This window comes from Corapipo altera, unplaced genomic scaffold (assembly GCF_003945725.1).
Source record: "Corapipo altera isolate COAL_440 unplaced genomic scaffold, ASM394572v1 50, whole genome shotgun sequence".
In the NCBI taxonomy this organism is placed as follows: Eukaryota; Metazoa; Chordata; class Aves; order Passeriformes; family Pipridae; genus Corapipo; species Corapipo altera.
In genome coordinates, this window is record NW_020884889.1 from 10,641,482 (window position 1) to 10,651,801 (window position 10,320).

Below are 10,320 nucleotides of genomic sequence, written 5' to 3' on the forward strand. Positions count from 1 at the left end.
CTGCCCACCAGATCTTAAGCAGCAGAGTGGGAGACACTGTTATCAGAGTCCCAGGCAGAAAAGGACACACAGCTTTGATGCCCATCAGTCTTCATGGGATGGGAAGGTTTGTCTCAAGGTAGTTAAGGACCCACACAAACATTACTTATGCAGTCATTTCTTAGTTCACTCTCACCTGTCCCTGCACCCTAAGGAGAGTCATGAACAGAATTCACACAGAATGAAGTCATTGCAGTTCAGTTCAAACCAGGCCCCCCTGTCACTCCCAAGCTCAAACACACTGCAAAATGAAGTTAGTACTACCTAGGCAGAGGAAACCACTAAGGTCAAACAGAGCAGTGTGCTTACAGACCACGCAAAAATAACCTCTATTATGTATTTCCTTCATAAAATTGAGTTAAACTATGTGAAGTAAGAGACAGAGCGGTACAACATCTAGAAAGATACTAACTAGAAGTAAAGCTAATAATTGTTTTAAAGAGGAAGGAAGGGTTTAGGAAGTGTAGTGAGGAAACTTGTTCTCATTTTAACTGCCTCACCAAAATAAAGTGTCTACCCTTCGTGAGTTATCTGGTCTATTCACTATTGCCAGCCTCGTTATTATTTCTCTTACATTTATGTCATTTTAAATACTGAAAGCTGTAATCAAGGTTACACTTCAATACTAAATAAGCAATTAGCAGTCAGACACTAATATTAATCTGACATTTCATAGGGATTTTAAGATCCTACGGACTCAAAGTTCAGCCTGTATATCCATTAACTGTGGGCATTATTTTTTAAGTAGCACAATCTTTCCTGCCTAATTTGGTGATGTAAACCCACAATTTTAAAAGACTAAATATATCATTTGCAGAAGACTGTCCCCATCTGATGACAGGAACTCCACATCTCAGGTTTACTAGAACCCTTTTCAAAGGACCCTCTCTAATAGAATCAGATTAGGCACTGTCTTGGTGGTGCTGTCCAAGTGTGCATTCCCATCAGGAAACACACCTTCATGAATGGTGGCAATTCACAATTACTGCTTCTCCATGTTGATTCAAACAACAAAGTAAAAGATCCAAAAACATTTTTGTGACAACAAGTGAGAGAGAGTGAAGCAGGATAGACATCACTAACTTTTCTGTCTGGAGGCATTAGCACCTTCCTTGTGAGTCCACAGGGATAGTGAAGTTCCAGCAGCAGGAACTGCTTATTCTATTTTCCTAACAGAATAAGACATTTTGACCAAAAAAAGAGCAGCATTACATTATTCTATTGTAGTAGTTCTACAGTAACATGCCAGTAACACGTCAGGAACATGACTTTTAGATATTTTAATCACAATATTATATCGCATATTTGTCTTGGAACATACAAAAAAACCACCCCCAAAACAGAGCACAACCACTTTAAAAGGCAAAAATTCCAGTTCATAATAGCAAAATCCCCAGTTTCATGTTATGGAATTGTAGGCATTTCTGAGGTCACATGACATCAATCTTTCAGGGAGTCCCATGATGAAATAATCATTCTTAATGTGGGTCTTCTCAGGAAAAGGTTCATCATATACTTACTAGTTACTTTCCTTTTCCTTTGTGACCAAAGGCTACTGAGTAAACAGAAAAAATGAACCACATTGTGCTGTAGCCAAAACCTGAGAGAAATGCAAAGACACACAAATGAGAATGATATCTTGGAGCAGTTGACAGCCATTAGATCACTCCCATTTTCCCACAGGGACTGGCTCCAATATTTCTGCCATGGCACTGGGTTTTTTGATGGAGATATTATCATCTACATTTTCAACACTGCATGGGATTTAGCCACAGGACTCATGCAGCTAAATCTTGTTCACGCAATGCCTGGAAGATTCGAATGGAAATGATTAATTATTACCTTTTAGCACTATCTTCTACATAAAGAATTTAGAGTTCAGGAACAGTCCTCCAGGAAATTACCCCTTAACACTTGTCCCTCAGTGCTTTATAATAAAAAGTTCATTGCAATGATTTTTCACAGATGAAAGTTCTGGGATTTTTTCTTTTATTCTCCTTAACTGAACATTCTTTGTCTAATCCCTTTGATTTTTTTTTTTCCTTGTGGGTTGAAGAGATCATCATCTCTACCAAATTCCTTAGTACTGATTGTAATTAACAATCACAGCCTGAGCTAAATTATTTACTTGCTGGGCATCTGGCATTTTCCCTGCAATCAGTGACCAAAGGTGACATTGACACTGGAAAAAATCTAGAAAAATCAGAGGTCTCATTGAATTTTGCACTTTTTTATATTATGGATGTTCAGAAATTACATTATTAATCTGGTAGACATCAGGCTCTTCTTAGTAAACTAATAAAAACATTCATTTTCCTTTGTCTTCCCCCCAACAAGGTCATAAGCAATTTCAGATTAGATCTCAGACTCATCCTCTGCCTGTAGTTATGTAGTAGGATTCTGGTGAAATTTAAATAAACTAACAATCTTCCTTTATGTTGACACAGTTTTTCACAGGGCATTCCCAAACCCTGATTACATAATTATAGAATTATCTAAGAAATCCACTCACAAGGTCAGAGAACAATGCTCCAAAATATACAGCAAGCATTAAAAAAGCTTGCTCTCTTTTGAGTTTATAAAAATAACATTTAATTTGTGAAATAAAGATTAACAAATAGACTGATCTCAGAACAGCTCTGAGCTGACTTCACAGTATGAAGTGTTGCACAGAAGTCTTACTGCCAGAGAAGACCAAGGCAAATGCTCACCAATGTGACTGTCAGTGTGTAACACAGCTCAGGGTACAGGTCATCCAACCTTCAAGGAGCTCAGGGAAGAAACTGAGAATGGGGAATTCACAAACTACCTTCAAAAACTGGATGGATGTCTAGATATATAGAGCTCCTAACTTTTTTGTCTTTAGCGTATGTTGGAATATTTCCAAATATTCTCAATATTGCATACACTCCACCAGGAGTGCATTTCACTGGGTATTGTAAAAATAATACAGTATGGCAGTGCACATTAGAAATCCCAGAATTCCACCTCTGATGAAGCGTAGATAATTAAAAAACCTGGAAAAAGGTTCAAAAATGAACTGAGATGAACTTTCTTGGTACCGAAAACATTAACATCTGCTCCTGTTTGTGGATATTCTTAATTGGCAAGTTCTGAATAATATTTGAAAAAAACCCGAGATTTAATTGCAGTATGTTGCATTTCACTGCAAATGGTATTGCTGCAGTAGCATTGAAACCAAATCAGAGAACACAGCCAGAGGAAAGGCAAAAGTGATAAATTATTTTGCCACAATAGCAGGGAGATCTGGCTGATTATTTTTTGCTACACTGCTGGTGGCAGCTACAATGTTTTATTGCTCTGAGATATCCCCCAAAAATGGCCAGATTAAGATATTCCATTGACTTCAACAGGAATTCATTCATCCCAGAAAATGTTTAGGGAAATACACAACAGTTATTTGCTACTTGACAGTCTCACAGATTATTTCTACGTAATATAGCCATTATCTATTTTTCTTGTTTATCTTCGTAAATTCCTTTTTAAGGATGTCTTTTCCCAGCATCTCATATACTGCAATACCAGCTTTCCCTATCACAATAAAAAAAAGTGCACAGAAGATGCTGCTGCATTCTCAACCAGTCACATTGACTACCACACTTCTGTCTTCATTATCTTGGGCTGTGTCTTCAGAGGGCTCTTCTACCTTCAGGGAGGAACCAGTATCTGCTCATGAAATTTGAAATAAAGGCACCTTTAGGCTCTAGTGCTACTGTCTGACCACGTGATTCAGGGCATTGCCCAAGTGCTTCTCAAACACTGACAGGCTTGAGACATTGAACACCTCTCTAGAAGCCTGTTCCAGTGTTTGACCACCCTCTGGGTAAAGAAATTCTTCCTAATGCCCAGTCTAAACCTCCCCTGGCACAGTTTGAACAATTCCCACATATCCTATCACTCAATATCAGGAAGAGCTCAGCACATCCACCTCCACCTCCCTCCTCAGGAAGCTGTAGAAAGCAATGAGATCACCCATCAGTCTGCTTTTCTCCAAACTAGATAAGCCCAAGTCCTCACCTGCTCCTTATAGGACATTCCTTCCAGCCCTTCCGTATTTCACTACAATAAGGTCTTCCCACAAAAAGGAATGCGGGTAGTGTGTGTTTGTGTGTCCAGTGTAATTGGGTCCTGATTGAGGCCTCTTAATAACACAGAAGAGTAATGATAAACAGAAAAGATTAAGGGATTACTCAAAAACCAATAACAGTTGCAGCTTCCTTATGTGGCAACTGCTGAGCAGAAAATTTCAGATACTGCCTCCCATGCAGTGGGCTGCATCTCCACTGTACATGTGATTCTTCAGTAAGATCATTCAATGAACCTGTGTCCTCAATTCTTGACACCTTCACATTCTGCTTTCTCTCTTTTCTTCTGAAATGCCTTCCCTCCTTCAGCACAGCTTGAATGACTGATTAATTGTAATAATTCCAGCATTGCCTTTGCTGCTCACATTAGAGATGTCATTCATTTGTGTGAGAAAGCAAAGACAAGCAGTGCTTAGTTCATCTTTCTATCCTTGTATAGGGCCTAAAAAGGAGGAAGGTCTAAGTATCTTCAGGGTAATTCTGCTGGTGTTTGTTACTGTGGTAACTCTGAGTGCCTGTAGTGGAGGGTTCTTGTTACCACGGTGCGACCACTGACAGAAATTTCAAAATGTGTGTCTTGCAGATAAAAACAAGCAAAGAATTTCCATAAAGAATAAGTTGGCAATTTTATGATAACTGGGAAACTGAACATGTCAATGTTCCGATGGCAAAATATCTTACTACCTGCCAATAAACAAGGCCCAGCCTTGTGGTGTCACTGTGCAAAAAAGAAGGGGGGAAGAAAAGTCTTTGCAATGTCTTTTTTAACACTCTGTCCTCCTGTACCCTGTTCCTTATCCCTGGCTCTGCTCCATTAGCCTGTGGACATGAATGAACGATTTAAAAAGATGAAATGTTTTCATTAGCAGCTTTTATTTTGCACTTGTATGACTTCAGTGGGGGCAGATTTGTTTTAATTACATCTTGCATTTTAGCAGTATACATTCTCATCAGACACTTCTGTCATCCATGATCAGAGTCTGTGTTCTACATGAGTAGAAAAAGGGGCTGAAAAAGGATGAACACAACATAAAACCTTACATAGAGCAGGAAGATCAAAGATTATTTCATCCCACCATGACTGAACCATAGAGAAACTGGTTGATTTTATCCTGCTGTACCATCCAGTTCTGTCCAGAATGAGGACTAAAAGCTAAGACAATCAGATTTGCAGTCTTGACAGCTAACACTGTGAAGTACTGACAGAGGCCCCAGAAGACTCTCAGTGTCATGGCCCTCAAAATTTCTTTACCCTCTGCATTATTACTCTGCTTGCCATTCAGGAATTCAGAAATTATGCTTTGCTTCCTTTGCATCTAATTTACATCTCAGACAGGGCTGTCATTCTAACACAGAAATGAACAACCAAGGAAAAAGAGAACGGCTGCAAGAACTCCAATAAAGTACACATTATTATTAAGAGAGCTGCTTTTAAATACACAAAAATTCTTCTAAGGCTTGGATGAAACTCCCTCACAAACTACAACCTCTAAAAACAGCCTTATGACCCAATGCTGGTTGTAGAAAGGAAGATGGAAACCATCAGAAAGAACTCTGCAGTGTGAAATTCAGTGTGTAAGGAGGGATGCAATTCCCTTCACCCTGCACATGCTTTGGTCAAGCTCCTCACACAGCCCTGCCATGGCTGAAGGACCATGGTGATTCTGGCAGTACTGAGCAATTCTGTTCACAGACACAACATCAAAGTGACACATGCTTTGATAACACAGATTACTGAATCCTGCTGCCATTTAGTGAGTTTGACGTCTTATGAGGATGGGGTAGAAATCTCTTACGTTTTTTCTATTTGCTGTTCTTTGGTACCTCAAAAGCACCGTGCAGCTGCAGTTTTATCTCTCTTCTTCTTCATCCAACTCTCACCCCTGGCACACACTGTAGCAGCACACCAGGCCCAGCACCAGACCAGGGGATCTCATTCTTTCTGTTTAACTTCCCCAGTGTGGCTTAAGACCAGAACTTAAGACCAAGTACCGGTTTTGGCAATTGCCAGGGGAGGATTCCACAAAGACTTTAGACCAAAGGAGATTATTTGAGCCTATAAATATTTGAAGACTGGAATTGTATCAGGAAAAGATACACAGGTAGATCCCAGCAGGGCAAGAGGGAAAACTTTTTTTTATGCAGCAGATGAGATGTTTGGTCACAAACTGTGTTCAGGGAGTCAAATTCTCATTTGGTGAGAACAGACTTCTAAGGCTGAGCAGATTTGTGTCAGTCAAGGATGATGTTCAGTTCCAATTGCACTGTCTTTGGAAAATTCAGGGCTTTGTTCATTAATATTCAAGGCATTTGCAGAGGCCATCTTTCCTGTGAGCTTCGTGGCAGGGATAGACTTATACATCCCAGTGGGTTTGTGATTCACAGTTGTAAGGTGGATTTGTTTTGGTATTAGCATAGTCAATGATTAAATGAATTGCATTTATTATATAAATTCCCTATCAAGTGTCACATTGTAAATAACATGAGGTGGCTGGAAGCTGCAAAGGTGTCAGAAAACAATCAAAATCTAGGTCAAATATTAAGAAAGCTACACAAAATGCACATTCATTCTCTCTCTGACATCAGTGATTCTATTCTTTTCCTATCCTTTCTATCTGTTTTCTCCTTCCTTTGGGTTCTAACTTCTTTCATAATGGTACAGATATTTAAAGTCATATAAATATAAAATACATCAATTTATTATAGTCACTTGTTCACCAGGTACAACACACTGGAGAAGAATTTCCTTTCACTAGAATGCCTTTTAAGTCAGACTGTGTCATGCATTCATGGGTTAAGGAAGACATTTAAAAGAGTTTATCATTTTAGAGTAAGTTTAGTAGGCAGAAAGTCTCTTAATAGTGTTAATGAATTCCCACCTCATCAAGAAAGAAACCAACTACTCCTTAATTTCAGATTATGATTATCTTGGGCTTCAGGCAACCACTTCAGTCATGAAAACAAATACCTATTTGCAAAAGCACTTAGAATAAGATTGCATTTAACCGTGTATCTTTTTTGGTTCTTGATAAATTTAACTTCAGCAAAGAAAACAGGCAAAGACAGATTCTGTGGATTTAAATTAGTTTTATCATTAATTTGGATAAAATAAAAAATTAAAAGCTAATGTCCATAATGGCAGATTAAAAAACTGTGTGAACAACTGCAATATCATGAAAGCATATTTCCTAAAGGACAGTCCAATACTGATTCAGCAACTTCTGTTCTCCAGTCTTTTCCCAAAATCAAAATAATGTCTCTTGTTTTCCCACAGGTCCAGTCCCAAAGTTTCCTGTAACTGCACTGACTGAAGGTACCACATCAGTTGACCATGTTATTACATGACCAAATGTGGTAACTCGTGTTGCCAGAACAGGAGCAAGCCCTGTGTCCCTCCAGAGCTGCAGGTACCCAATTACATTATCAGCATACAGGAGTGTCCATGTCATGAAACAGTGGGGTTTGATTCAGTCAATATGTCTTCAGGTGGCCACATCTGAATTAGAAATGTTTCAATACATAAAATACATCCCTGGGTACTTATGTGGTTATCAACCTGCAGGAAATGGAAGATTTATAGGATTTAAAATACATGGTACTTGTTACACAAAAATCCCACACAGTTTGTGACTTACAGGTCAGAATTAAGGCTACTTAAGAATACCTTTAATATTCTGTAAACAGGCTATACATTCTTTCACCCTCAGTACCCTTCAAAATAAATAGAAATCTAGTTAATAGTCAATGAAGTTTAGCAATTCATTTCATCCTAAAGTAAACATTTAACAGTAGCTCAGATGGATCATTCCTTCAGTGCTGTAAACACAGAAACTGGCCAGAGTTGGAGGATTGACCTGAAATGTGAAGATCTATGTTCAAGATTCTTAAACAAAGCATAACTAATAAGTTTTGATCCAAGAGCCTGTATTTTAGTATCCTAACTGGAAAGCTACTGGCTACTCTGCCCCATGGTTACCATTTCCCTGTGCTTCTCACCAACAGTTGCACTGTGGATTTAAGAAACTTCTGAAAAAAATCTACATTCTTACTAAGAACCCTAGTTTGAAATAAACAGCATTTTCTACTGTAGTTTTTGAAACACAAAAAAAATTAATCATCTAAAGATCAAGGTAGAGATCTGCTGTTACAGGATATTTCTTGAGCCACAGGAAGGGAAGTCTGATTTTAGCAATCTCAGTGTTCTTATCATTGAAAACAGCAGATATGTAAAGTTCAAGTAAATTCTCACAGCATTCATTTCCCTGGACCAAAGCTGGCTTAGCAAAAAGAACACTGTATTTTCTGAAATACAAAAGAATCAACATCACACGCCTTTACTTCCACTTTTGTAGTCCTTTGCCCAAAATAAACTGTAAGACATGCCAAAGAAAACCAAACAAAAGCCCAAATAAAATCAACCAAAGAAACAACCAAACAAACCAAACCAATCAAAAAAAAAAACAAAAACAAAAACCACAAAACCCCCACAAAACCACCACAAAACAAACAAACAAAAAACTCCCACTTGACAGCTTTTAAACTTCTTTTGTTTTGAAGATAGAGGAATGTATTTGCTCTCAAATTTGTGCCCAAAGTGCTAAGATTCAAAAGTATTGAATATAATATCAGTTGAACTCACTTTTCATCCAAATATGTAGCAATTTTTAAGGCATTTCTACCTTCCAATACAAAACTGACTGTCCCTTTTTCACATGCCCCCTCCCCAACGTACACTGCAAAGATGACAGTCAAATACTGTATTAGGAAAAATTCCAGAAGAGGTCAAATAAGAAGACATAAAAAAAAGAGACTGATGAAGCAGAAATCCAAGAGTAAATGAATAGAATTCAATTATGTTGTTTAAGAAAAAAATTACATTTTTCCTACATTTTCCAAGAGTCTTCCATCACCAAAATCCTGGACTTACAGGTGATATATTGCCATTTATCACCATGAGATTTTATCCCATTTAAGCACTGAAGATCTTATTAGTAAATATCAGTCTTATTTTATGAGTTGCCTAGCACAGGCATGCATATGTAATAAATAAATAATATTTATATTAATAAATTATTATGGTAATAAATAAGTAATGTTTCAAATTACCCACTAGCAAAGCATAAATACTGAAAAATTTACTTATTTTACATTCAGATTTTTAATTCACTTCTTGTTCCACCTTGTTCCATGCTGCCATAATAGTGTTATACAGTCCCTATGTGCTATTTTCCAAAATATAAAGTTTATGTTAACTTGAACTGTCTCTCAGATTCCCCGGATTATGAAGTAATTTATGGAATGAAGATACTTATGGAATGATCAACAACAACAACAAAACTCATCAAAAAATCCCCAAACAACACACAGACATAGATCTGATGAAATTGAAACTGCAATTTTAAACAGTACATACCACAAGTCAGTGGCTGTATCTCAGCTGTTATCCACATATACTAGAAAAGAAACATCTCTTAATTAGAAGCCAGGGCATACCATATAAAACAAAAAATGGAAAAACTTATGTTGAAAGATTTAAATTATTAAGATGAACACTGTTTTGAACACTTGGGCATATTCCTGGTATGGCATTATTTTGACAGACTCACACTTTCAGTTCATTTTTAATACTCTAGAATGGAATACAAATCCTCAGAGATCTCTCTGAAGAGCACAGCAAGAGGCATTCATGCTAAAGCCAGCAGTGAGTCTGTAAAAAACTATCTCACTTCCAATTCAATGGATAATCCTCCTCTGGCTAAATACTGAGATAGCAACTCAATATCAATATTCTTGGCCTGCTTTGGGTACTTTCTCTTGTAAAATAGCATTTTCCTGGAATGAACCTGACTATCTGCAGGTGGAAACACTGGGCCAAACCAAATACGGCATGGAATAAGAGCAAGGATGAATTTAAATGCCATCTAAATTGTGAAATCATTCTCTAGAAGGATTTGAGTCAAACCCAAAGTGGCTTGAGTAAGGATTTTGTCAGCTGCTGAAATCTGCCTGGTGGCCCACAACTAGAACGGCACATTATTGTCTCCTCCATCCTCAGCTTCACACAAGCTGCTACTGAGAAATGCTGACTCTTCTCTGAGTCTTCCTGGCACAGGAAGAATGGTAGGGAGCTTTGGAGGTATGAACAATTTATCCTGAAATGTTTTGTGGGGAAAAA